The sequence below is a fragment of the Pezoporus flaviventris genome, unplaced genomic scaffold (genome assembly GCF_033815535.1).
Source record: "Pezoporus flaviventris isolate CSIRO_AGI_PZ_B2104156 unplaced genomic scaffold, CSIRO_AGI_Pfla_v1 ptg000002l, whole genome shotgun sequence".
NCBI lineage: Eukaryota > Metazoa > Chordata > Aves > Psittaciformes > Psittacidae > Pezoporus > Pezoporus flaviventris.
This window is the reverse complement of record NW_026892550.1, coordinates 68,766,293-68,792,033: the sequence shown is the minus strand read 5'-3', so window position 1 is coordinate 68,792,033 and position 25,741 is coordinate 68,766,293. Positions and strand designations below refer to the sequence as shown.

The following is a 25,741-nucleotide window of genomic DNA, read 5'->3' as shown; positions in this document are numbered from 1 at the left end:
GGGATGGGGCAGCCACAGCTTCTCTGGGCAAACTGTGCCAGGGCCTCACCACCCTCACAGGGAAGAACTGGACATTTAATCGTCAAATGAGCGATATTAAATTAATTGAAAAGCTAGGTGAAGCTCTACTGCTGTATCTCATACTGGGAGATGACAGGCAGAGACAAGATAAATCCCTGTAATTTCTCGTATTTGCTGTGAATAACTAAAAAAACCCTTTCAAGCCATGGAACGATTTGCGTTACGCACTGGTAAGGAGTTGAAGGCAAGGATCTGTACTTGTAATGCCTTGTACTGAGGCTGCGGGGAGGACCAGAGAACCAAGCACAAGGGAGACCTGCAAGTCCATGGGGGAGCATGATGCATATTCACTGAAGGAAAGAAAATACCTTTTGACCCCAAAGAGGTGACTGAAGGAGGTGCTGGAAAAGCTGCTCTTCACAACATGAATAGCTGGACCATAAGGAATTTTTTATCCGGAAATGTCGATCCAAAAGCATCCCTTTTTTATAGAGGGAAAAATTAACTGATGGAGGAAAAGAGATGTGCCCTTAATTCAAGTGGGAAAGGATCCTATTCTTAGCCTACTGCGTGGTCCATCTATGCCAGGGTAGATTATGCCCAAGCAGCTCTACTTTTCATGCTGACCGCTCTTCCCCTACCTGCTAACTCCTAACCATCAGCCTCCAATGCTTCATGAAATGATTCCAGATGGGTTTATTTAGATTTTAAACACTTGAAGTGTACTTTGCATCTTGGCCAGAAACTCAAAGACACCAAGTCGTAAACAGCTTCCCAGCAGTTACCAGGCAATGAAACAAAGTCCTTTTTCGGGATGTAATCATAAAAGCTCACAAACATTTGTCCTTCTGTGATAAAAACAATAAGAGGAAAATTACCACCTGTGGCATAAACCTGAGACTTCCCATAACCTTGGAGTATTTATTTAGGTATTACGTACTTGTGCTAGCACAGGTAGCACCTTAAGACAGATGGCAGGCAGCTAGCCCAAGCGGGATTGAACTGTGAGTGATCGTATCTAGCATATTCTGCTGACAAAAGGAAAACTGCAACATAACTTCCAGCCATGCCACCTTGCAATGTGACCACGGCTTGTCTTCTAAAGTGAACATGTAACAGTGGGTCAGGCCAACATCCATGCTGGGGAGCTGAGGTGCTGCTGATGGACAGCCACATCTAGGAGGAGCTCAGTGTCCACAGCTGACCTTGTGTCTCTCCTGCATCAGTGACACTATATCTACTTTGGATTAGATTGCAATATCTAATTCTGCAGGATACAACTTTGCTTTTTTCTAGTTTACACAAAACAAACCCTGAAACCCCTAAATGAACAGCAAAAAAATCCCAAGGGAAACAAATGTGACCCAGTGGACCAACTGCAAACTAAGGAAATCTATAGGCTAACTGGCAGAATTAGAAAGCTCAGGTATTATAGAGAACGTGAATGCCAAATGCAATTTTCAGAGGCTGTATTCACCCCCATGCAACCAGGCCCTGTGTTGTTCAATGCTGCCCAAGCCAACAGCAGCCAGTGCTCCTGTTCTCCACCTCCCTGTCCCCAGGCTCCCTGGATGCCAGGTACTGCCCTGCTCAAAGAACAGCATGCTCCTGAGGCACTGGATAACTGAGAAAACTTCCTTCTTCCTGCTCAAATAAAGCTGGGATGTCTCCTGAGAAGCAGGGGAGCGCTGTACGCCCACGTGCCCCAGTGATGGCACTGTAAAAGCACACAGCCCCAGGTCTCTGTGCTCCCCCTCATCCCACGCCTCCTGCCCTCTTACCATAGAATCACAGAATGGTTTGGGTTGGAAAGGACCTGAAGATCATCCAGTTCCAACTCCCTGCCATGGGCAGGGATACCTCACGCTAAACCATCTCACCCAAGGCTCTGTCCAACCTGGCCTTGAACACTGCCAGGGATGGGTCATTCACAACTGCCTTGGGCAACCTGTTCCAGTGCCTCACTTCCCTCACAGTAAAGACCTTCCTCCTTATATCTAACCTAAACTTCCCCTGTTTTAGTTTCAACCCATTATCCCTTGACCTATTGCTACAGTCCCAGATGAAGAGTCCCTCTCCGGCATCCTTGTAGGCCCCCTTCAGATGAGGTCTCCACGCAACCTTCTCTTCTCCAGTCTGAACAGCCCCAACTTTCTCAGCCTGTCTTCATACGGGAGGTGCTCCAGCCTCCTGATCATCCTCACGGCCCTCCTCTGGACTTGCTCCAACAGCTCCATGTCTCTTGTTTCTCACAAGACAAGCTGCTGGACACAGAGCCAAGCTACAGCTGGTTCACAGCAATGCAAAAAGATCTTATTTGGAGGATGAAAGCACAATGTCAAATGCTCCAAAAAGAACCTGTCTTATGCCTGTGATTTATGCCACTGGCTTGCTGGCTAATGCAGATGCCAGGCTACAGTAAATTTGGACATGTTTGTGCATTTTCTCAGGCAGCTGGTGTGAAACATGAGACCTGTGTCACGTTTGCTGGTGGAGGAAGGGGAGGCATGGGATGGGCAGAGGAAATTAGTTTCTGAAATAAGGCATGGGACGCATTGAAGGAGGATGATTTCCTTTGAGGAGTTGTTTGCAGTGCTGACCTACCCACAGACCATGAAGAAGGAGATCGAGGAGGGGCTGGAGCCAGGGCCATCAATCAGAGCAGAGCAAAACTCCACCAGGGGAGGTTCAGGTTTTGCAAAATGTGCCCAGTTACGTTTCAATCTTGCAAATGTGAGACACGAGTTGTTCAGAGCCAGGATGGTTTGAATTCAAGCCCATGAACCTGGGGGAAGTTTAGAGAAACTCCACATCTTGGGTCATCTCCAATCCAAATTGACTCCTGGAAGGTGAGGAGGTGTGCAGAGAAATATCACATGCTGCTCCCTAATGGATCCATCCCATTTTTCCAGTGAATAAAAGTGATTTTTCTTGGATGTCTCTTACACTGCATATCTCAGACTTAAGATAGCTGTGAAAAGAAGTAAGCAAGGAAACCTGCAGTAATGAGCATAATCCATTATTGAATTTTCTCATGGATGCTTCTCCCAAGTAAAATCAGTGAAAAATCAGTTCAAGACTGAAATGAATTTGAATGTAAGACGTTTGTAAGGAAGTTCACTCTATGTCAAGGACAATTTGGAAAGAAATTATATATTCACATGTGCCACCTCAGGAAAGGGAATTCTTAATGTTTTTATCCAAATACCCCATCCTCTGCACTGAAACTTTCTAGATTATGTCGTTAAGCTTTTCCCCCTGCTCTTGGAACAGCAGTCACTGTGAGCACCACTCTGTGAGCGGACATATCCCTAAGATATAAGTGATGATCATGGTGACAGCATGGAGAGGAAATAGAAGAAAGATTCTTAAACACACTAAGGGGAGGAAAGAGGCGGAAAACAGATGTGGATCTATTTTTCCTCTAGCATCCTGGAGGGGTGAAAGGAAGGCAAACAGAATGGCAGTTCCTTCTTGCTGTGAAAACCTCCTTTTTCCTTCTGAGCTACTGACAAGCAGATTTAGGGAAGAGGTAAAAAGGACATTTGTATAGAGAAGAAGAAAAAGGAGAAGGCTTTGAAGACCTAATTTACAGACTCTGTCCCAAGTCACTTCAGTTCAGCTGCATCACAAAAGTCTGACAGAGATCCATGGGGCCACAACAACCTGCCTAAGACACTGCACACAAAAACAGTCACTGCAATCCCCCCATGCCCAAATGCGGGGGGCTGGGAAGAGGAGGAGGCTGTAGTTGAAGCCTTGTCTTCCTGCTCACTAATAAATTTAGTTTACAGAACCCTTTGTGGGTCCCTTATAAGGTTGTTTGTTGATTAAAGCGGCAAACAACAAACTTAGCCTTAATTTATGCTTCTTTTAAAGTTTCAAGCTTAGGGGTGGTGCTTTTTATAGAAGTTAATGAGGCAGAATAGGTTCTTTATGGGGAAGATATTTTCTCACCAAATTAAAACCTGTATTGAACATAAAATAATGAGATGAAGGTGGCTTTTCTTTCCGAAGTAAATAAATCTCAGAGCAGAAAACTTCTCACGCACTCGGGACTGTCCTTATCGGAGAGATCTGAGAACTGCAGGTTCACAAGATGTTCTCTCTCTGCCTTTTCTTTTTCATTTTGCCTTCCTCTTTTCACCAAGATAGCAATAAAGCATTATTTACTGAAAATATGCAAACAGCTCCTGTGTGTGAGAGGAGGGAAGCAGTGGGAGCTCAGCAAAAGAAATCATCCGGTTGCCCTTCACTACAGCAGAGCCATGAAAGCCCACGGCAGGGACTCCATAACCATGGCGGTATCCCAGGCGTGGCAGAGAAATGGGCCATATCACTCCACCTTAGACACCACACAAGTCCTAAAGTAGCTCTTAGCAGAATCACACGGAAGAGATCGTTTTCTAAGAGGCAGCTTCCTTACTGCCTTAAATCTACTGCTTTTCCCCAGTCTGGTGTAGCAGCACAAGGAAAGTAAAGTACCTGAGTGGGAAGCTGCTGTGTGTCACAGGTAATCAGCACAGGATGTTATTAATTCGGGACAAACAGGCAGAACAAGGTCCCTATGTGGTAGGAGAGCATCAACTCTGGGTCCTCTTAGTACTGGGAATGAAAGCCTTCCTTTCATTGCAGGCCACAAGCACACTCAAGAAGGATAACTCTGTTTGTCTTCACCAGAAAGACTGAATAAATGCAGGTCTCCCAGGTGTAAAAACTGGTTGGTGCAGTCTTTGCCGTGTACAGGACTGTATATCCAATGGTACTGTTTTTCAGTGAAATGACAATATTTTCCCTAGAAAGAAGACCACCTTTTGGCTTATTCATTACCAAAAAACATTTTGATTTTTACTTGTTGCTAAGTCATCCTTATTTTATGGGTAAGAATGGGGCTAAGCCTACTCAGGAGCACAAATACAGTATTTTCATAGAATTACGGAGTCCTAGAATGGTTAGAATTGGAAGGGACATTAAAGATCACTCAGTACCAACCCCCTGCCACAGGCAGGGACACCTTCCACTAGAGCAGGTTGCTCCAAGCCCTGTCCAGCCTGGCCTTGAACACTGTCAGGGATGGGGCAGCCACAGCTTCTGTGAACAGAACCCTGTGCCAGGGCCTCACCACCCTCACAGGGAAGAACTTCTTCCTCAGATCTCATCTCAATCTCCCCTCTGTCAGGTTAAAGCCATTCCATTCCCCCTTGTCCTAGCCCTCCAGGCCCTTGTCCAAAGCCACTCTCCAGGTTTCCTGTAGACCCTTTAGGCACTGGAAGCTGCTCTAAGGTCCCCCTGGAGCCTTCTCTTCTCCAGACTGACCAAGCCCAGCTCTCTCAGCCTGTCTCCAGAGCAGAGGTGCTCATTTCCATCCTCTGAAACCTGTACCACAGACAGCCATAAGCAGGCTGTAGTTTCCCGCAGGACTCCGGGAGCTTTGCAGCAGTGGCAGGAATGCTGTCCTCATCCTCCCCCCTGCTGCAGGCTGATCGGGGACAGCGCACCTGCAGCCTGCAAAAAGCTTTGGCAATGCTGGTTGCTTTATGTAATTGAGCAACAACCCACCTCAAATTTCAAAGCAGTTTAAGACCCAGCATTGTCACAGAAGGGTATGAATGGGGCTGTTTTCTTATCTCTTATGCAAATGTCCATTAGCACAACGTTATTTCTTGTTGTCTGCAAACAGCAGGATTTTGTCCACTGTTTGATCTTCCCTGATCATGAAAAATGTATGCGAAGTATAGTCAGAGAAACTTGAGCCAAGAGCCAGCCACTCCTTGCGAAACCACACACTGCAGGAATGAGAAAAGGAACTCAACAGGCATCAGAAAGTCAACACCCAGGGAAATTCCAGTGTTCAGTTATGGCTCGGGAAGGTCAGGCCCTGCAAACCCAAATGCTGTACGTGGCTGACTTGCAAAGCAACTCTGTGTGACAGAGAGGGAAATCAGCCAGAAAAGAGAGAGACCTGAAAAAAAGAAATTATGTGCTCTTCTTTCAGTCCTGGAAAGCATAGCAACAATGCACTGGCATTTGCTACAGACACGCATCCATGGAGAGGCATAAAAGCACTTCAGAGGGAGGTGGGAAAGCAAGGAAACCATCCAGATATCTCCGCAAAGAAGTCCTCAAAGTCCAGCAGGTAGAAGACAGAGTAGATCAGAGACAGATCAGAAAGGTAACAGTCTCTCTGGATTGAGCTGTTTAAGATGCATATCTAAAATACCCAGCAGAAAGATTTGCAAGCTGTGAGACCATACAAAGTGGCAATGCAAGAGACAGGCAAGCAAAGGAGAGATACTTCGAGGGCTAAAATCACATCAGATAGACAAAAGCATTTTCCAGCATGTGGCATTTTGGAGGGATTCTATAATTCTATGACAGGAGGCAAAGATTCTCCATGAGTTTCCCTATTGCTCACTGTCCACTCATCCACAAAGTGCAGTCTGCAATTCTCTGATACACTGAGCACCACTTGGGCTCTCCTGCTGGAGATGATCTAAACTAAGGAAAGATCTCTCTTCTCAGGTGCTGTGGACATGATGCCTGATTCAAGATTGTTGAACTGAAGACCTTATGCTGAGTACTTCTGGCTCCCCTCCTCACTTATTATTGCTCCAAAGAAGGATGCATAGCACTTAACACTTTCCCTTCTAATTAAGAGCTATGAACTAGACTCTAAATCAGACAACATGAATCAGCATAACTTCTTTTCCCCTCTATCTCTGGTGATGCTGGAAGGGAAAAACCCTGTGCTGACCTTGCTGGTTAAAGTTCAGGTTGTCTCAGTCATGAGGGAGAAGCTGCACCTCATTGCAGATACAAACAGCAACAGGTGCACTGTGCCTTGAGGCAATGAAAACGGGCCCACAGGCTTGTGAGTTCAATCCTCCTCAAAGCCATTTTCTTTGACCTTGAAATGGGATTTCAATGGGTCAAAAATTTACTACAGACACTGGTTCTGTTCAATGGAACATCTGCGGGAAACGTCTACTGATTCACTGACAAGGTTAAAAGTAAACCGAATTGTTTTTAGGTTCTTTGGAATGAAATCAGAATCTTCCACATCTCCCACTCAGAAAAATAATTTGGTTTGGTTTGGTTTGGGTTTAGTCACCCTGTTTGAGGCTTTAGGTCTTTCATTCACTGCTGTTTTTTTTTCACAAGGGTAAGTATCTGAAGCGAGGGTTCAAAAAGGTTGCTACAGGAGGAATGAGGCTGGTGTTTTGGAGAGCAAGCATCTCCTAAATGAGAAGCTGGAGGTCTCCTGTAAAGCCCCCCACCTTGAGTAAATACCTGTTGTGTGTACAGCACTTATGATTAGCTTAATAAGCCAATGGATGTCAGTGTTGCTCTACATAAATCAAAATGGGAAAGCAAGAAAGATAATTAAAACAAAATGAACTTCTGGGAGAGAGTTGCAAAGGGTTTACATGTAATAGTGTCTAACCTCTGGTGTGCCAGTTGGGATGAACAGCTTCTTCAGGGGCTTCCTAAGTGAGTGTCTAACATATCATACCGTTAAGTACAGAGATAAGGTCAGGCTAAGAGCTATGTGTAAAAAAGGAAGGCTATTACCAAGGCTAACAGAGATGCAGAATGGAAATCAGAGACATCAGTGTACAGATGACAGGGCTAGCATAGCAACTTCTGTTCTGCTCCATGCTCCATCATTGCTGCAAACTGCAGGCTAAGTGGGAGGAAACACCGAGAAACTGCCTCAAAGTCTGAAAATCAGGGTAGGCTTTTATGTGGATTTTGCACCTTGAAAGCCTACAGTGCACACTCCCTTGGGATATTTGTGGGATTGGAAAAGCAAACTGCACAGAAGCTTTGGGATTAAACAACAGACGCTAGGTCGCATTTCCCAAAACATCCAGCAGCTCGTGTGTCTGTGGTTTTAATGTGTCCTGGCTAATTTGGCCTGAGTCTGAAAATTGGGACTTAGTCAGATGAATCAGAAGTTATAAACCTCACAGCTCCTCCCAGTGTACCAATTCATTTGCAACCTCCCCAAATCCTCAGTGGGAAGAAGTTATTAGTTTACTAGGAAGGATTCATGCTTGTGCAGCGTGATGCCCACTGGTCGGAGAAATTAGGTCACTGATAAGCTATTTTAGTGATTGCCAGAGATGCAGCTGCTGTATTTCTAGGTCACTGGTCACTCTTGCTTTAGTGGCTTTGTGAACGTTTAAGAAACAAATGGAGTTTTTGTTTGCATTGTTATGTGCAAGTCAGTAGCCTAACATTTAATGAGAGGTGGCTTTCAGTTGTTTCTCCCTGTTTCAATGAGGGATGATTTACACTGAATTACTGGCAAAGCTCAGGGAAACCAGTAGAGAAAGACAAAACCACCCAAGCACAGAAAATATGTCCCATCCTTACCCCTTGAGTCATAGGGCAGAAAGAAAGATACAGGTCTGCAAACAGCCCCATCACAGTACTCAGCCTCCAACAGTTCTAAGACACAGCCACTTGTTTGGGACAGCCACAGAGGAAGCTGCTCCCAGGCAAAGCTGCCTCCTATAAACCCTCTGAGAGTCCACAACCTGTGTCCTGCTGGTGAAAACTTCTGAAACTTTATTTTATCTAATATAGACACCTTCTCAACTGCATCATAACCTCTGTGGGCTCACTTTCATGTTTATTATACACACCGTATAATGTTACCACATGTAACATTCCCTTTTGGTTTGCTTTGCCTAATTGCTATTCTACTTTAGAAGTATGTTTTTGCTGCTGCCACCTCTTCCACCCTCTCCACTGAACTCCCTAAGAGGTCTGTAATCTAACGTAAGAGTGTGTTAGGAGCGCTGGCTCTTATCAGCTAGTAATTAAATACAGCTTGCACAAGCCTGATGTAAGCTCATGGCAATGAGGTCACCACACCATAAGTAGCTTTTGGCAGGATCCTAGCACCCTGACCACCAGGGTCACCATGATGTCACCCAGAAACAGAGAGAAAAGGTTTGAATGGTGTGAGATAAAACAAAGAAAAATGCTTGGAAAGGTATCAGGAGTGTGAGGCTTCTGATTCAGATCTAATTCTGGCAAAAGGCAAGAGCTGATCTCACTTGCCCCATGTATACATGGACCCTAACTCTGTCACAAGAGCTCAAGTCAACTCTAATTTGTTTCTTGAAAGAAATAATATTACTTAATAAATAGGGAAAGACAAGTGCCTGAGGCTTGCTGAATTTAAAAGGTCTGAATGCCAAAATACACTTGGGATCCCTCAAAGTCTTGGTAAGAAGAATAATCCAATTTCTTTCACATGCTGTTTCACAAGTAACCACTATGCAAACCAATAAAAACAAAAAGGGAACCTTGACTGTGAACGATTTAGCAATGGGAGCGCAGTTCAGCTACAAGCCACAGAAGTGAAAAACTCAACTAGTAAAGGTGGATTCAGACCCACAAATTATCATTACCAGGTTTGTAGGTCAAGTATGTTGTTATAGGAGATTTGACTTGCCACTGACCAGCAGTATGTAACCACTGAATCACATTACTTCAGTCTGCTCTCCAGCAATGAACTTGGTCTGAGACATTTTCAAGATGCTGGTGGAATGAATTGATTTGCTGTCCTGTGTGATCCCCTAGGGCAGTCTGTTTCATCACTGTCTCAGCACAGCCTGAGCTCATATAAGTCTCTCTCAAGAACTAGAATCCTGTGGGTTACCATTTAGAATAAACAGGAACAAGCCTGTGGTAAAGTCTGTGTCATGCACTGCTGGGAGTTACTGTTCATACCTGCTCTGAGACACGGAGCTTCTTCAGAGAATGATGACTCTATCTTCTCTGACCTGTTATTAGTCCTTTATGAGACATCTTACCAGTTACTTCCTGAAATGAGAACTACACTTACCATATGTGAACAGGCACACTTAAATTAACATTTACTTTTTAAACTTTAAAAACCTCCAGACTAAAATTTAGAAGTGCCTCCATTTCCTTTTACAGTCGGATGAAGTTCTGCTTCCCCTATATAGATCAAGTCACCATCTGCCAGTCATCGGGTCTAAATAAACCTTCCACTGTGCTTATGAAAACAATGCCAGGTACAAATCGTGTGGTTGAACGTTATTGATGAAATTAGGGAGAACAGAATTTGCTCAGCCATTTCTCCAAACTGAGGGATGGAGAATTTGGCAAGTGCCAAATGTCAAGGGTTTCTTTCTGTTCCCAGAAAGGGTTTCTTCTGCTCCCAGCATTACTTGGTGAAGCCTGGCTTGAAGGCTTTCTTCCCGCCAATACCATCCCAGGCAGTACAACAAGGCGTGGCTGGGAATAAATCCTCCTCTTCTTCCCAGGCATCACATGGAAGAGTTGGCCCCATGCTCTGGGCACCACAGAGGTGTTCAGCATTACATGCTTGCCAATAAACAATTACCGCTCCTGGGCTGCTCATCTGCAGGTGGGAGATGTGAGCTCAAGAATAGGAAAGGAAAACAATAAGAACGTGGCTGACTCCCTGCAAAACAAGGCCAAAGCTCAGTACAGTGGAAAGAAACTGTTTCCTTTAGCATCAGTCTCTAAGGAACTGCATCAGCATTGCAACTTTGGTGCCATGATAGTATGATGGCAGTCACCCTGTACTGTCATGCAATTAAACTCTTGTTAGCTTCCATCACAGAAAGAAATTGTGGTTTATTTACATTGGAAGAGGCCAAGTAGAGGAAGTCACACTTAACAGTTTAAGTAAATAAGAAAGAGAAACACCTGAGTCTCTAACTGGTAGGGAATGACTTATTAGTAAAACACCTAAAATCTTAGACATCTAAATAAAAATACCTATGCTCAAGTATATCTAAGCTACAGCTCACAATGATTTCCTTGGGATTGTCATAGATATTAAATACCTTGGAAAATCCAAGCAGTTTTGTTTTAATTCCCAATCACTTGGGCCACAAGAAAAGTAATCACTTGAACAGTGAGGTCTTCAGGAATCACAGAGTAATTCAAGACTACATGACAACAGAGCTCTGAAAGAATGACCATTTAATACTTGTTCAGCACCACTGAAAACAAGAGCATGCCCTCAATCCACTCTCAAGAACAGAGAGGCCACCCTCTGAAATACCTCAGAGCAATGTGTACCAAGCATGGTGACACCAGCAGACAGAATGCCCTGGCAGAAAAGGAAGGTGACATGTAATTCTATAAAGTCAAGATTAAATTATAAGCTATGCTGTTCTTATAAAGCAAGGCTGCTCCATACATGGTATCATTAGTTCCTAACTCCTGTTGGGTGAAAATATATCACTCCACTATGGTCATTTCTGTGTCTCTGCAAAGAGACTGTGTCTTCCACCTGGAAGATTGAAAATTCAGTGTGGAGTTTGGAAAATAGATCTCTCTGAAGTTTCTAGTACTTCAACTACTAGACCAGGTTAGACAGGGCTTTGAGCAACCTTGTCTAGTGGAAAGTGTCCCTGACCATGGTGGGGAGGTGGACCTGGATGAGCTTTAAGGTCCCTTCCAACCCAAACCAGCCTGTGATTTTAGGGTTCAGTTGCATACACAGCCCCTGAATAAACAGACCAACAGAAAAGGAGCAAATATCATGTACTTCATATTATTGCTGATCAAACATGCAACCCAAGTGAGCACATGACTTGTCCGAATGACACAATGCCCACCTGTAATTAAGCCCCTAGTGTGATATGATGCTATTCTGATCAACTTATCATCTATAACAAGACATTCAATGACAGAAACATGCCTTGTAACAATATGGAGACTGTACAGAGTCTTTGCAGGGAGTGAGCATGAGGCAAAGGAAGAAAACAAAGCATCCCATTGACAGCACCCTTCACAGGCTGCTGCTAGAGGGCTTGTAGTAGGCTGGAACTGCTGTGCACAGCTAGTTGTATCAGCACAACAGATTCAACTGTGTTGACCTATACAGGTTCATGCTTAAAAGAAGAAGAAACAGAAATGAGAGGTAACAGCAAAATGCAGCATCCCAGCTGACCAGGTCTGAGAATGTCCAATCCCTCACAAAACAACACAGACAAAACAAGATGCAGTGAACTGCCTCCAACTGTCACTAAAGGGAGCAAAAGTTTTCATGACAGATGAGGAAGCCACAGCAAAAAGTCTGCCAGGGAATGATTCACAAAAGACCTGGTGTGCCCAAGTGGGAAGTAAAATGCCAAACTGACTGTAAAAATTGCACAGGAGCAGCAAAGCCATGGAGCTGGGGTACGCACCGTTGTGATGCAGTCCAGAAAGCCAGGATCTTCTTAAGGGCATGCAGATTTGTCTGCATTGTGCGCTCTGCCAGGAGGCCGTTCTCTATGAGGAGTGTGAAGTACCTTCACCATCAGCGCTGAAGGATGTGATGGCAAGTCAGGGGCAGGGAAAGAGAATAAGCCAGCCTTGCTCATCCTTTTAACAGGCAGGCAGTAATAATGACAGAGCTCCACTTGCCAGCGGTCAGACAGCCAGAGCTTGTTAGACGTTCACATTGCAGTAACTCAGGGCTGCAGTCACTGAACTGATGAGATGAGAGTAAAGAAAAGCAATGTGACTAAAACAGTGAAGGAAAAGCAGAAGGAATGCAAGATGGAAAAGCTGGCTTGTTTGTTACATCTTAGAAAAGCACAGTCATCTGCTGTGAAGCTAATGGCAGGCCCTGTGTTTCAGTGATCCTGAGCTGTCAGAGCTCAAACAGATCAGTGCTGCCTCACAGACTTGCACAAAAGAGTGATGGCATATTCCAGCCTCATACTGACACTTCCTTCAAAGCCTTAAAACGTTCTCTCAAATAACTATGAAAGCTCCTATTTCAGTTTCTCTGTGGTGCCACAGCTCCTTTGGAAATGGTAATACAAAGAAACAGAGGAAATACCGGCAGTTCTCACATCTTCTCTGGTTTTGATCGGTTACCCTGTGTGTGATCTCTACTACTCATGAAGAGAGATTGGAAATGCATTTTACTGCCAGTTTCATAACCACACCTACAGGTGCTCTCCACCCAGCCCTTACATTGGGAACTAAAGGCCATGGTTGGGTAATAGCCTAGTCTTCCCGGGCTCACATACTGCCTCTTCAGATACTGCCTTTACTCCTCTAGTCATGAGAACCAGTCCTGGGAAAGTCCTTTGCTTCCCTGGATGGAGTGATACTGCAGGGTTGATGACTGGGAAAAAGCTGCTGTCACACAGGTCCCTCTGTTCCTCCCCTGCTGCTGCTTGTCACCTGCCCCGGAGAGGAAGAGAGAGATGAAAAGGACAGGGAGAATTTGATGAAATGAATAAAGGAGCCCCAACAGAAATGACAGAGAAACCAGAGAGAAGAAGAAACCCAGAGAAAGGCAGACATGGGAATTGTTATGAGAAAAGGTCACCTTGCTGAATCACACACGATAACCTTTTTATGCATACTTTATGCCATTTTATCAAATCATTAATTTTCTCATAGAGGACATTATAAAACAGTTATGAAAAGGATTACATTCCTTATTATATTCTGAAAAGAGTGGCCCAGTTAGGTCCATCATGTACCCATCCACATGAAATTAAACAATGTTTTCCTACAAGATAAGGGCATTTCTGCTCCACTCCCCCTGTTTGAGACCCTGAAGAAAGAAGGAATCATTTGACCTGTCATATAGAGAGGGAAGCTGAAGCACTGCTAATTTATAGATAAAGATCTTTACAAAGAGGTGCTAAATTCACAGCCTGAGTTTCAAAAGCACAGAGCAGTCTGCAGACACCACTTACTTCAAAGAGTCCTGCTCAGCCATTCACATGGTTGTGGAAAAGAAGGAAAAAGAAAACGATCCCTTTTGATTGAAAGCTTGGCCTGTAGGTGAGGGTTAGGATGGTTAACAGGGCTCTCTGGGCAGTGAGCTTTGCCCTGCCCTCTTGATGTCCTGGGACAGTGTGTATTTGCTAAATTTATGGTTCTTTTCCCCTCCTCATGCAAGGGGTCTATGTCTTCTCATTATATCAGTAACAGGAGATCAGTCTACCTTGAGCTTCATTAAAGAGGTGCCGAAATTCAGAGTGTTTTTTTAAAGAGTATATAAGCAGCAGGACACTGCTCTCCTTTGATCTTAAACCTGCTTACATTGCTTCCTGCTCTGCTCCTTCCGTAATCACTTTTGATATTGAACTCCTCCGGATGTCCCAGGGAACATTCTGCCATAAAGCCATGAAGATGCTCCGAGGGCTGGAGCACCTCTGCTAGGGAGACAGGCTGAAAGAGCTAGGCTTGTTCACCCTGGAGAAGAGAAGGCTTAAGGGAATGTTAGGGCAGCTTCCAGTGCCTAAAGGGGCCAACAAGAAAGCTGGAGAGGGGCTTTTTACAAAGGTCTGTAGGGACAGGACAAGGGGGAATGATTTTAACCTGACAGAGGGGAGACTGAGATGAGCTCTTAGGCAGAAGCTCTTCCCTATGAGGGTGGTGAGGCTCTGGCACAGGTTGCCCAGAGAAGCTGTGGCTGCCCCATCCTTGGCAGTGTTCAAGGTTAGGCTGGATGGGGCTTGGAGCAACGGGGTCTCATGGAAGGTGTCCCTGCCCATGGCAGGGAGCTGGAACTGGATGAACTTTAAGGTCCCTTTGAACCAAAACCAGTCTGTGATTCTATGAAAACAGTAAGACCATAAGCAAGGGAAGTACCAATAATCTTATTCCAAAACCAATATGTCCACTCAGCATCACTAATTACAGACAGCCAAGACAGATTCACAAGCCTTGTGCTGGAGACAGGAATGTTTTTAATTACATTTGTTCACTAGACTGCCAGGCAGACAATTGCTCTGCCAAATTACCAAGTGTGGGTCCTCCCTCCTCTGAACCTGTTAATGCTAAAAGCAGCTACACCCGGGATTAACAATGACCATGGATGCCAACTGTGGCCTTGCCACTACTTCACAGAAAGACGGTTTGCTGGGTGAGCTCTCCTCAAACACTGTAGGCATTAGACTTTGCCTTAGAATATGTCTTGATTGTATTAACATCATCTGTCCACACACAACACACACAGGGGCTTTGTGTAATGCTGCAATTAAACAACAAGACATGACAAGGCAGAAATGGAAGGGTATTGATTCACATCTCATATCTCAAATGTAAACCCTTGTGAACAGCACTCCTGAAAGGGAAATGAAATGTCCTGTAACTTGTGCTCTATGGTCAGAATTTGCAAGCTTTCTTAAAATGTGGGAGGAAAAGCAGGATCTCTCTCTGCCACTGGCTTCAATTCAGGTAGGTGGGCAGGGTAATGCTAATATTGGGCATCTCTGAGCACATGCTGTTCTTTAAAGTTCATTGAGCATCATTTCTGAAATAGTTGAGAAGCCCTTATGATGTCAAGTAAGAATCATGGAATAGTTTGGGTTGGAAGGGACCTTCAAAGGTCATTTAGTCCAATCCCCTTACAATAAGCAGGGACATCTTCAACAAGATCATGTTGTTCAGCACCACATCCAGCCTGTCCTTGAATGTCTCCAGGAATGGCACATCTAAGAAGCAGTGGCTAAGGTAACCATGATGCTGAAAATAAAGTGTGGATCTTGATACACAAGACATGACCAGGAAAGGCATTATATGACTCCAAGGAATTAACTAAAGCTAGTTACCAATGATGGAAGCAAAGGCCCTCCAACCATAGAAAAGAGGCAGAACATCTCAAGGCAGTGTAAATATCCTTTTACTGCAAAATAAAAGCTGCATTTAGCTTCTTAATCCAAATTATTCTGCCTGCAGAACACACGGTCAGGCTCTGATTCAGACACTTCTCATGGTAAGAGAAAGAGACCATGACCTCTTATAAATGCTGTGTCATCTCTTTTTCAGAAGTGCATTCTACTTAGGCAAATATGTCAGTGAGCACCTTTGTCAGTATTTTACATGCAGCTGAAACCTTTCTGTTACTTAACACAACTCTTCATTCAGTTACCCATCTTGACCAGCACTCAGGATCCTTGTATAGAGAAGTCCCATTTCTGATTTTGAGACAGCATAGAATAGGAGTATGATCTTTTCTTATGAACCTCACAGTCATCCTGAACATGGAAAGAACTATCAGCTTCTGCTTTTGAACCCTAACTGGGGAAGGTGCTTGAAGCTGGCACTGGCCATGGACCACATCCCTACATCCTGTGCACATGCTTCATCTGCAGCATGATGTGAAGTCCACTATAAGATGACTTACACAGAGGCTTACATGCTCTCCTCAACGCAGGTGGCTAAGTTGTTTGTCTGAAAAGGACAGTGACCCACCTTGCTTTGTACAGGGATCTGCTCAGCAAACCAGGTTTGAAGACTCACAAACCGTAACCAAATGGAAAATGGCATTTTTGCTTCTAAAAGAAAACCAAGTGTTTGCTGAGAGGGCACAAAGATTCCCATCTAACATTCTACCTCCTTCCATCAGTAGCACAGTAAAATCCTGGTTTTTTGGAGGCAAAATGATTTCTCAAGGAGGGCATCTCAGTGGCAAAGAACTTGTTACTTCCAAAGATCAGAACCAGAGAACAGAGTTGCCTTTAGTCACCAGACCTCACATAAATCCTTCTCCTGCAGAGCTATCTACTTGGGTGATGCATTTTGTTTAAAACAGTGATACTGAGAGAGCTTTGCAAACTCCTTCACCTCTTGGAGAGCTTTAATAATGAAATGTGAAGCTTCCCAGTGTCACATCATGTAAGTTCTTCACCAGTTCATTGGATATCACAGTGTAAAACCGCTACCAAGATTTCTTTGATGGCTGTCTTCAGTCTGCCTTACTGCCACTATGACAAAACTTACACAGGAGAAGTTACCTGTTACAGCCCCTTCTTTTTTTTTTTATGTTTAAAGCAGGTTTGGGGGAAAATGAAGGCAACTTGGCATTCATCACTTCCAAGACACAACACAGGAAAGCACTTGTCAGTGATATGCATTAGCCTCTAAGTGCAAGCCCAAGAGCTTTCCTTGAAGCAGGACCAGGATTCCTTTTGTGAGTACTCATACATAAATGATGTTCCATTAAACCCCTGTCTGTTAATTTGGCATAATATTAGCTTGAACCTTCCTGTTTCCTGATGGCAGAGATGCTGCAGAATGACCTTCAGCCCCGATGGCAGGAGCTGCCAATGTGCTGGAAAGGTTCATGGAAGGCAAAGTCAACATGCATGATGAGATCTGGCTCTAAATGATCCTGTTATAAAGTTTTCATGTGTTTCTGAGAGGAAATGAAGTTACAAACAAAAAGTAAATGCTTTGTTTTGAGCAAATATGTTGATTATTCTCATGAAGAAAGCCAGCGCCATCCGACTAGGTGGGCCTGGGAAATGACACCACACTGTTCTGTGGAGACTGCTAATTAGTTACCAGGTTTGGTCTGGAAACATCTCTCATGGTGGCCTACCTCTTCTCTCTGGGCAGATAAACTGTGACGAAATGTGTGACATAACATCTCATAATAAACCCCAGGCTTCTGGGTCTTTTAGCAAGCCACCTAGGATGGAAGTATTTTGGATTTTAGTCTCCAAATTTCCCCCACTTCCAAAAGGGTTGAGGGGTCAGATCTCTGTCACAAGAGATCCAGCCGCTGTGTGTGGTTTGTTTGGTGGGTTCGGGACTGCCAGACCCACCCATGTTACCACTGATAGACTGTTGGTTACAGACAGATAATATTTACAAGACTAAAAAAGTGAAAATGAAAGTTTCAGAGCCTCCTCCAAGTCTGAAGATTGTCAAAACTAGGGCTTTGGTTCAGTTCCAGTATTTTATTTAAGCTGCTAAGGAGGTCTTTTTAATTATTATTTTCTTTAAAAATGGGACCTGAGACTGAACATTTCCAAAGTTCAAAACTGAAGCTTTTTAATTTCTACTGGAAGTGATGCTGCTCCCATGAGCAGGCTGGGAGCAGACATGCAGCATGTCACCACGGAAGCCAATACATCAATGCTAGCAGAAGATCCTTCTGCACAGTAAATGTAGTAAAAAACAGATAAAATGACTGAGAGTACCTGTGACACAAAGATGAGACATTCAAGGTCGTATTATTCCGTAGGCAGACAGACATGCAGTGCACACAATTATTTCCCATTTATTCCAGAATCAATGAGAACAGAATCAGACTCCAAAGTAATTGTTTGAGAACTGTTAGTGAACTTGCCCTATAAGTCTCTGTAAAGCCACCTTTGACAAGCTACCCATCATGCATACAGTATTAATTTTAAAGAGATAAATAATGCAGAGCAAAGAAAAAAAACAAAACAAAATATTTCATGCAGTCAACCCACAACTTGCCACAGTTACTTACTGGGTGGGTATTTTGGGGTCATTTTATGTTTTTTTTTAACAGTTTTAAACACAGTCCTGCTTAATTCATTAGCTTGGTCTCCAGAGGATAACTGGAGGTTTTTACAAGCCTAACAAACACTCCACTATTACATTATTCTAACCCAAGCTATAATAGTAGGGATCTGTGATAGTTTGACAGCTGCTACACATACAGAGCTGGGGCTTGGAATTTTTTAATTTTCCTCCTTTCCCCCCCCCTCTTTGGTGAGGGCTGAGGGTAGGCAGTCACAGGCAATCCTGGAACATGCTGATTTGTTCCGTGGGTGTCTCTTTTCCTCCAGCTTTTCAGATGTGTTTTTCAGCATCCACTCAAAACCTGATCAAAACAATCCCGTAGAGTAAAAGGTGCAGGCAGAGACTTCCTGACACTTCTCAGGAATTGCTATCCCTGGGAATTCTCATGCCCCACCACCCACCCTGAGTAACCTTCATAACAAAACAGGGCTGAATGCCTTCAGAAATGATCTAGGCCAGAGCAAATGTTGCTCATGTTTTATCACCCAGGAAACTCAGAAACTTTCCAGGAATGAAGTTATGGGAGCTGGGCAAGGCAGGGAGCTCTAATGTACTGCCTCTGGCAGACAACAAGGCTTCAGTGTCAAAGCAACAACGCCAAGGGCAGAGAGAGCCGAGAAGAAAGCTGCCCTGAGAACCTGCAGGACACTGGTTACAAACAGGTGGCTGAATGCTGAAGAAAGAGACACAGAGAGAACAAGCAGCAAGACACAGGCATGAATGGGATATATTTTACAGCCTGGCATGAGGAATTTAAGGAATTAAGACGGTCCTTTTTTGTTTCCCAGCTTAGCAGAAATGTTCAGGCTTTAATTATCACTCGTCTTGTTGATGGAACATAAATCCCCAAGAATCCCCTTCTGGGGCACTCTACAGTCTTTGACTTACCTGACACCCAGAAAGAATTTGAGTTTGTGCCTGACATTGCTGTCAGCAAATGAGAGAAACTGGTTTTAGAGGTTTTAGCTTCCTTTGTTGATGTCGGCTTGCAGAGTTTGAGGACATGAGGCATACTGGCATTAAACTAAAAAGCCCAGTGTGCTTTTGCCCTAAATTCCAGGGTGCTACTCTGTGACAGGAGTGCCACCTCTCTCTTCCTTCAGCACATGGTCCCTCAATCCAAGGCTTGATCCTGCGAGGCTGTGAGTGCTGTCCCCGCACGAGCACAGGGGTAATCCATGTCACTGCAGTGCACCTACTCACATTCTCAAAGCTGATCATGATCTCAAAAGCTTTGCTGGATCAAACCAGAATATTTGGCAGTGCACAGGATTGAGTCACTTGGGAACTGCTTATTTTGGTAAGCCTTCCTATCTGCTGATCACCTTCATGGCAGCACTGCCTGTGAAACGCATTGCTGGAGTGGTTTGCCTGCACTCTGCATTGCAGTCTAGACTCCCAATTGAAGGCAGCCTGCCCTTTTGCGTGAGCAACCCAGTGAACATCCCCTGTAAGTGACAAAGGCAATGAAATGATGAGTGGAGCAATCTTCAAACTCTGGGACAGATCAGAGTCAGACTGAAGTGTAAATCATGCATTTTGGGCTTGCCTTTAACTGCATACTTGTGAGTAAAGTGAGTAAGGAAAACCTCATGGTCTCCAGGCTTTGAGCAGCTCACTAAAATTAGGGGGTCTGAGCCCAAGGTGAGTATTAACATCTTCAAGTCTCTTGAGCCCAGGTTTCAAAGAAAATCTCCCTCTAATTCACCTTCATTTCTGTTAGAGTCCAAACAGGTTTAAAAACAGTCAGGTGAAAGACCTGCAGGCAGTTAAAGCCCCTGTTGTTTGCCAGTTTGACTTTAATCCCCCAGCCATGCAGAATGTGTTTTGCCCTTTGCTCTGAGCTCTCACTATTCTAACCACATTTCATGGGCTGTATTCTGCCCCATTTGCTCAGCCTGTTTCCTCCACTGGGGTGGCAGGAATGCAGCTGAGAATAAACCTATCAGCTAGAGAGAAACCTCCTTTTTACATCTCTAAGGCTTGCTGTAGTTTATGCAAAAGATTTAAAGCAACTCATTCCGTTGTTCCTGTGCCCTCTGGCAATCCACATTCAATGCAGGAGCTGGGTTTTATAGCATAAACCAAGCAGGTTTCTAAATAATTGAGCTGACAAACTGGTTGGAAAGGTTGTGCTTCCAATCTAGCAAAGAGGCAAGCTGGTCCCCCAACCTCAGGAACAAATCCTGCCCTCGCTCTAAGGGAACAGACATCACTAACAACCCCTGGACCTACCAATGTGTCTGGTGATAAAGGCAAGTAATCCATAGGATGTCTCTTAGAGATTAGGCCCTGAGACATCAGGAATCCTGCTTGGATTAACCTTGAAACACACAGGCTAGCAGTCAAGTAATTGCCTTTTAGGGTTTTTTTGAGGCATGGGCATAAGATGTGTGGACAATTCCCAAGGATCCTCTTTCCAGCCTCTACCCCATCCCTCTCTATTGCTCCAGAAGAAGGGACTAGCAGGTGTTGTTATCTGCTTAAGGAGAAGGAGGAATCACTAGAACCAGTGGCAGAACTCGGGAACAGGGAAGGGCTCCACGGTTGCACACCATCACAGTGAAATTCTCCTGAAGGCAATCAGTGAATGCTTCTCCTGGATTACTCTTACAAACTTTACTCATTCCTGTTTTACAGAAGCACAGCCATGAAGCATTTCCATCCACCATGAATGAAGAGTGCTTTGTTCAGCCAGCAAGCAATCCCAGCAGCTATTATACTGCACTCATCATTTCCCAGGAGGGAAGCTGAAATGGCAGCGAACTGAAAAATAAAAATCTTCTCACAAGGTAAATTTTATCCTTGTTGAATCCATCTTTGAACACTAGCTCTAACAGCAAATGTGAGTAAGGAATCTGAAATGTGACAGCATGAACTCAGAGCTGGCATAATACACTACAGTCATTTTCATTAAAAAGATAAGATCATTCGGAGTTCTTAGGCAGCTTATTGTAACTATGAACCCTTATTCATTCTTTAAAGAAGCCATTTGTTACAAACTCTCCTAATTCTCCACACACAGAGGGGTAAGTCAGATGAAAGATGTCTGCTCATGACAGAAAATATTTTAATGGCTTTGAAATTAAATTAAGATCTTCTTTATGTACACCTTAACTATCAAAAAATGCTTAAGTCTTTTCTTTTAGAAAAGGTAAAGCACAAACCCAGTGCCACCCTGGAGATGACTTGCAAGGCTGAGATAATCTCTGCGTATGTTTGTGAATTAGTTCTTTGGAAATGACATGGAAAGTACAATCATCACAAAAATAGTCAAACATCACATTTGCTTCTTATCATGAAACAGAAACAAGAAGAGTCTTACAGGTGGGTGGAAAGCACTCGCTAAGCTCATCTGTTTCACAAGTCTCTTGAGCAGCTCCATACTGTAGTGGCCTCTTCCAAAGCAGCTCCCAGCGCAGCCACTTGGTGCTTCTCAAACACAAACAGTTCACACCAAATGCACCTAATAAAATAAATATAGTTCAGCCAACTAACTCCAGGCTGTAACTTCACAGGCAATACATTTCTGTCCCATATGAATGTGGCCTGCTGGGTCAGCCCTGAAGGCTGCAGAGCTGCAATGGTATGAGGAGAACCTGATACCACAGGGAGCACCTGATACCACAAGGTGTATGAGGGGATTTCTGCTGCCTGAAGGCCTGACTCTGCCTTTTGCTCTGCTTTTATGGCAGCAAGCGCTGTTGGTTCCTAACCCAGAAGCAGAGCTCTTATCAGGTACAACCATGTAGGTAACGACTAGCAATGATTAGAAGCCAGTATCCTGAGTCAGAGGCCAGTGCTGTATCCAGCACATCTCACTGCCCACAGCTCACATGCATGTCTGGTTATCTGAAAAGTGCTTTGTCTTAATCCCCTCATTTCAGCCACTTCTTTTCAACAAAGCATTGCAGGGCTAGACCTGATCCAAAGTATCCACTAGGTAGGAACCAGTCACGAAGTTGACTAAGCCATTTATAAAACAAAGATATAGGATATCACAAAGGAGTTGCTTCACCTGACCATCTGCTAAGACAGAAATTCAGGATCAGTCATGAACGTCAAGCAAAGCTGACACTGCTGGACTTTTCTGCCTTGCCTGGACAGCACATTACCTCCCCAGGCTGTCCATTCCTCAGAGGCTCAGACAAAACTGGAAGGAGAACAAAGCAACTTTCACCCCATAGCATGTTGTGGGTCAGAAGGTCGTAAGAGAGATCAAATTAACCTTGCAACTGCTGCTAAAAAGCTCAGGGCCCTGGAAAATACTCCTGTGCACATCTCCCAGAGCATAGTCAGTGCTGGAAAAAACAGGGGTGAGTGTGAGCAACACTTGGCACTTCAGGCCTGCAAGCTTCTACTTGCATGAGTAATCCTTACTGTCTGATTATTCCCACTGCAGTCATAAGAGCAGCCCATGTACACCTGCAGAAGGAGAACAGGGCCTTAGCACTGGCAACTGCTGAGACAGACATGCTGGTATTTTCACAGCCTCTTTGTCCATTGTGACTTTTCCACATTTGCCAGTCCATCCCTTTGGTTTAGCTTTCTTTTCCTCTAGTTGTTTGTCCTTCTCAGTGAGGCAAAAGCCCTTGGGAAGAACTGCTGGTGGTTTCCTGGTGGCCCCCACACATTGCAGGCTGGATGTGCTGTGTAGGAATGCCCTTGTTTGGCGTTGAATCACAGGGGATGAAAAGACAAAGAAACACCGTTAGGAGAGGCTGGGAGAAATAAGTGTATTAGGGGAAAACCTGTTTACAAGAGCTGTTCCAACTCAGTGTTACACATCCATTAGCTGCTCAGGCTGTCCTGTCCTGTTCACAGCAACTCACAGGGTCACTCCAGCACTTACTCCTTAAACTTGCTGCCTCCTTAAACAGTACATGTGGGCGAAGAGGCCCTTGCTTCGCTACTTCCATCAACATACAAATCTTACCTGCAACCTGCTTTTAGTGATTAGCTCTGCTTTATCTGTGTAAACCATGTTACAAACAAAATACCCCAAAAGTCACATGGACAATTTGCAGAGCAAAACCAAACTCTGTGCTGTTCCTCACATCTCCTTTCCCAGCACAGTTCCCTTAAACAAGCGTGCAAAATAAACCTGCTTACTTCTGGTTTACTCTGAAGCAATGCCTGCACCCACACCCACCCATTCCTACGCCATGAGCTGTAAAATGGTTTCCAGCCCTGTGGCTTATGATTTATCTTCAACTTCAAACAAACAAAGGTAGATGTAAGGGAAGGTACAAAGCTGCATTTCCCTAGCTTCACCCCTGTGGCAAAGCTGCTTTACCTCCTATGCCTTGTAGTGTGTTCTTAATTTCTGGTGAATCCCAGAGAGAGCTGAAGCACTGCAGAATGACAGAATCATAGATTCATAGATGCAGAATCCTCAGGGGTCGGGAAATGCCAGAATTATAAGTTTAAAAGTGATTTTCAGCAGAGATCCTGAGTAATGGCTGAGTAACTTTCAGCCACTATCCCTGCCATCCCAGTAGGCTGAAAGTCTGCTAGGATGGCAAGGAGCAGACTGCAGTGTAAGCTTCACTTGGTAAATCCTATAGCTTGTAACACTTATGGAGAGCTACAGGTACCTGGGGTGCTCTATTACTCATAATTTCAGAGATGGCGGAAGTGCAAGCGAAGTTTGTAGTGCTCATCCCAAATGGGCCCAGTGGCATACCTTTGCATTGCTAAGCTGGCTGTGCATTGTTTCTTTGCTTCTAGCCAGCACCTGCACAAAACAAAACACCAAGTTGCACAAAATTGTGCAAGAGGAACCAGTTACCCATCATTATAGCAACTCAACAGGAGTCCGAAATTGTACACCTACTAATCAGACTTTATACAACGTAACTACAGGCCCTTATTTTAATGTACTATATGAGGAAAGAGGTATATATCTTTTTGGTATATAACCAAAAAGATGGTTAATTATTCTTTCCTTAAGCTTCCAAGGGAATTAGAGCTGGGTAAACAGTGAAAAATAACACTAGCTGCCTGACTCCTATATTTAAATGATGTTAAGTGCAGACAATTTGTATTTTTCTTTGCCCGTAAACCTTCACCTGAAGGCTTGCTGTCTCTGCAGAGCACAAAATAAGCCCCTGTACTAAGACTGCACACAGGTCTTACGGAAGGGCTCAATTTCAGACACACCAAAAAGCCTCCTATCCTCCATGGTGCAGAACTGAACTGCAAAAAGACAATAGATGCTTTCCCCACTCACTTGGGCTATGCTTAACCTTCAAAGTCTATCCGGACTTTGGTCCTATCCACAGGAGTAGTGCTAGACAGAGATCCAACCCTTGAAAACCTTTTCCAAAGGGACTGCTCTCTGCAAGGCCACTTCCTGACATCTTATTACACACCTAACTAGTAATCCAGGAAGCAAAATAGGACAAAGTCATGGTCCCCATGTCTCTCCAAGAAGCTGAAGAAGTGGCACACAAAGATCTAAGAGGGTGTGTCCTACTTCACAGCCAAAGCTGAGCTCCTGGGACGCGCACCACAGACAACACTTCTGGCTGTATCTGCTCTGCCAACTGTCCCTGGAAACTAGTTATGGTCTGGAAAAGGTTAGTCCAGAGTATCCATCAAGATCTCTTTAAAAATATATAATTTTAGGAAGTATCAGCATCTGCTTCGATGTTGTTAAAGAATGGGGGCAAGGGATACATTCACTGAGTGCATTTGTTTGCTCTGAAATAATTTATTTGGCTTTGGCAGGGTTTGTTTTTTTCAATGTACCTCCTTAAAACAGTTCAGGGAATGGTACTTATTCTGCACATGACTCTATCTGCTTCCTGATGAACTGGTACCTCACTTCAGTTTGTACTTATGTGTAATAAATATTCAGAGCTGAAGTTGCTGGTATGGAGGGATATGGTCAATCACTGCCTCCATTCAAGGCCTGGAGCAACATTACTCACTCTTGTCCTTAATAATATCACAGAGCTTGCACCTTAAAAGACTTCTTATCAGCATCAGAAAAAAGAAATGCCTAGGAGGTTCCAAAAACTCATGTCTGAAGGCTTAACAGGTTGATTTATGAGTCTGGGTCTCTTCCACCGTGGCTCAAAATAAATGTTTAGTTATGATTTTATTAAGGGCTGGCTGATCATTTCCTGCTTTGTCTGCTTTACTAGAAGGAGCAGCCTCTAATCCTCTTCCAGAAGTACAGCCTCTCTGACAGGAATAATTTGAAATTCAAATTCCAATAGCACTAATTCATCATTAAGCCCAAACACCTTTTTGTTAGATCATTTTAAAAAGGCCTGTGCCAGGAAAAGAAGGTAAGAGTTAAACAACACGGAATGAAAGCACTTGGATCGCTAAAGTACTGTGCTTGCAGCACAGCAAAGTCAAGGGAAAGGTCAGTTCTTACCTGACTTTAGCAGCC

General features: G+C 44.1%; 1 protein-coding gene across 5 annotated transcripts in view; it reads right to left on the bottom strand.

Annotated features, from left to right (window-relative positions):
• Positions 1-25,741, bottom strand: part of SHROOM3 (shroom family member 3) — a 143,362-nt gene that overhangs the window by 48,778 nt on the left and 68,843 nt on the right. Inside the window, exon 2 of one of the 5 annotated variants that reach the window (XM_061442845.1) lies at positions 21,662-21,802. The exons of the other annotated variants lie outside the window; for them this stretch is intronic. The gene's annotated coding sequence lies outside the window, so the exon portion shown is untranslated. The remainder of the gene's footprint in view (positions 1-21,661; positions 21,803-25,741) is intronic. 5 annotated transcript variants of the gene reach the window in all.